The sequence below is a fragment of the Empidonax traillii genome, unplaced genomic scaffold, assembly GCF_003031625.1.
Source record: "Empidonax traillii isolate 1590-97213 ecotype Southwest subspecies unplaced genomic scaffold, ASM303162v1 scaffold1047:size509089, whole genome shotgun sequence".
Classification (NCBI taxonomy): Eukaryota; Metazoa; Chordata; class Aves; order Passeriformes; family Tyrannidae; genus Empidonax; species Empidonax traillii.
In genome coordinates this window covers 2041-5787 of record NW_020956240.1, presented here as the reverse complement: position 1 = coordinate 5787, position 3747 = coordinate 2041, and positions in this window count along the sequence as shown.

Below are 3747 nucleotides of genomic sequence, written 5' to 3'. Positions count from 1 at the left end.
AGTAAGACAGTAACGTGCTCCATAAGAAGCCAGCCTTGGACTAAAGGCAACAGTGAATGTTTTGCATGAGGAATACAGCAGTGCTTCTGGGAAGATCCATTCCACAGGAAAATTCTAGGGTGACTGACCCAGCCCACTAGGATCACTGTGTGAAAGAGGACAGACTGCAGCCCATACACCTATGGCTATTATGGCTGAAACAAATAAATTGGCTGTCAGTAAATACTGCTTCATGGATGTTTCTGCAGTTCTGACCTTTCAGGTACAGTTCTTAAAACTGCATGACATCTTCAGCCACTTCTTGTGGGAAATAGGAGGTGTCTAATAGACTTGCCATATTCATGCTCTCTCATTTGAAGAGATTGCTCCACGTGTGTGGAAGGGAGGAATTGGATAGGAAAGACGGTGTTTTCTAGAATACTTACTACTTTATTGAGCCCTTATTAACCCTGTGCATATAGTGCATCTTCTGCACTCTTGCCCCAAGTTGTGCATTTTATGCTTCACTTGAAGAGCACTAAAAAAACCCCAAGAGAATCAAAAAATCAGACATACAGTTTTACTGAAAGAACTTGGAAACAATAATCCTGTTTCTCAAGTCTGATTATCGTCATTTTACTCACCTAATGAAATGAGAAAACATGTTTTCAAGTGGAATTATTTGGAATCAGACTAGATGCAGGATATATCATTCATCTGAGATGTAGAAACTTCTGGACTTATTTAGGAAAACATTGCTTTAAAGGGAGTTCCTTGGGAGAAAGCAATTAAATGTCATTTAGGAAAAAATGCATATTGCAGCATAAATGATGAAATACGATTGCAAAATGTATATCTTTCTCTCCTGAATTTATTTTTTCTGGTTGGACCTTGTCCACGGAGCTGGATGTATCCTGAACAGCGACAGCTAATCTTACTGAAATGTGGGAAATTTTTTGGTGGTTTTGGGTGGGGGAAAATACCTGCCAAAAGGACAACTTCTTGTTGCTCAGATCAGACTTACAGAGTTCTGACCTGACTCAAATTCCCAAGGGTAAAAAACAAGTGCATTGGGAGCCCATAAAAATCAATGGCAGTCTTTCTTTTTACTTCATTGGAAGCCCATAAAACTCAATGGCAGTCTTCCTTTTTACTTCTCTGACCTTTAAAATTGACTTTGAGGTTGAAATCCTGCCCTCCCTAACTACAGTGGTTCTTGGATGAGGTCCACATAAAAGTGTTTACTACCTTCGGAGCATTTCTTCAAAAAGTGGGGAGCTTCCCTGTGCTTGCCACATAATAACCCCATTGGCAAAGTGGAACCAGAACTTGGACAACTTTACATTAGTTCAGATGTATTTATTGATGAAAGTACTTTGAGCAGTCCTTGTGAATATCTTCATCCTTTCTATCGAAATCTTGCAGACGCTGAGGGGTTTTTCCCTATGCTTGATTCCAACCAAGCAGTTTCTACCCTCCTCCTCCATGGGGCTCTGTGCAGGTACAGCAATCCCCATGGCCCTCTGTTCCTCAAAGGTCAGGGCTCCCGACTGCAGGTTGGAAATGTATCATGATGATTTGAAAGGTTTAGTGACCTGTTTTTTCTCCCCTAGGGGTGGGAGTGAAAACTTGGATACTTTTCATAACATCAAGTTATCGTATAAAAAACCCCAAGAGATTGAAGACTGCATTTCCCCTCTTAGGTTTAAGTAAAGTACAGAAACAACTACAGAGGCAAAAACAAAAAATAAAATTTGTCTGTACACCTCTCTTTGGTTGATTCCCTATGACTTTTGTGGCTACTACAGAGACTGTAATTTGTCTGGTTTCAATATTGAAGCTTCAAAAATGTATTAAGGTACTAAATGTGAAAGAAGAAATGTGTCAGCCTCAGCCCTCCATTCACTTGATCCCTACTAGCTGGGACAGCGGTTCATAAGCTTCAAGTGATTGTGGTTAAAAACTCTTTTATGTCTATCTAAAGTTACCACCAATAATGCAGGCCCTCTACCAGCACTGTAGCAGGGTACAAGTTCTTGGAAGCCGTAATAATAGGATTGTTTATCTTCCTGCATGTATGATCATTTTAACCTTAATTGTAGCTGTTCATTTATTAAAATAAATAGCTCAGGAATATAACAAGTTTTAAATTCCAGCTGTTCAAACAGTCTTTTTATTTTCTTTGTGCACACAGTTTGGAGGGCAATTTATTGTATCCATTTTCTTCTTCTTTTTCTTTTTCTTGCTCAGTTCCATGCTTTAAAGGAAGAGGCAAGAGGGCAGAGAGGATCTGCCCTTGAACTGTCCTCCCACACTCTGTCAGTCCTGACGAGATGCAGGGAAGGGGAAGCAACTTGTAGCAGCCGAGAAAATCGGCAGTGTTGGCTGGCACCCAGGCATGATTCAGAGCACAGGTTACAAAAATGTGCTTAGGAGCTAGTTGTGATTTTAAACCTTTTATATACATTATTAAGTCAGAATGGAAGGGCAATAGAATCCCTGAATCCAAGTGAGGTCTTCAAAAAGGAATTGTCTTTCTTTTATGGTTCTGTATTCTTGTTATCACACCATCTCACACATCAAAACAAGCTGGTGACTTTCTTGGATTCAGTATTGCAAAACATATAATGAGACATAGTCCCGCTTCTAGAAAGATAAAAGATAAAGGAAACAATATTTTGCATCTACTAGGGAAATGGGACACACAAATATGAATGCCTTGATTTTCACTAGCATTTAAAGTTGGCAGTGTATTTGTCTGAACTTAAAGTGAATATAGATCACTTTAAAACCCCACTTCAGTACTGGAATAATGTAAAATGTCCTTGTAAATCAAACAAAGGACAGGGTCTTCTGACCATTTGTCTTCCGACCACAGATGCTGTAAAACTCTAATGTGGTCAAGAAAGCTTGCAGCTTTCCTGCATGTTGACAGGTTTAAATAATCAGGAAGAGTGCATGTAAGGTCTGCTTCAGTTAGCTTACACATGTGTATGCCAGTTGCCTAATTCTGGTGTGTAAATGCTTCCCATATCCTAAAAATGGCAAAGCCTATATAATTCACCTCAAATCACCCTGGAATTCTGAGTCCAGTTTTTGGAAGGAGCCAACGAGTTCTGCTTCAGAACTTATTTCCTTTCAAAAGCAGAAAGAAAATCTTTGTGAAGGAGTGATTGTTCACAGGACTACTGTCTTGATTTTCTCTCCATGATGTTCTTCACACAGATTAATTGTCAGCACATTCTGAGCGTGTCATCCAGCTTCCAGCTTACTGTAAGATGCTCAAAGAAGAAAACATACCATTATTATTCAAGATAATGTGCTGTCCCACAGGAGACACTTGGCAGAAGGAAGAGGGAAATAAAGTCAGTTTGAAACTATAGCTGAACATTTGCAGACTCTGTTACAGAGCCTGCAAGACAGGAGAAATCCCAGAATGTTTCAGTTATATTGGCTCTCCTATTTTACGCACCCCATGATCTAGGCAGGTCTGTTCCATAGTCCGCAAAAGGTAATAGTGGGAGAGAATAGATTAAAGTCAAGGAACAAAAAGAGGCAAAGAGAATTGAAGCAGATTTTCTAGCTTTTGATGAGGAATGTCTAATATGGATTGTAAAAGCTGGCTTGTCTTCAGAAATGTTTGTTTGAAGTTCCAAATACTGATAATGCTTCATGAAAAGTATATTAAGCCTTCTATTTAAAGGCAAGTGTATGTGCACATGCATGCATGTGTGTGTTGTTCTGGGGTCTGCATTTTAGTTTTTCACC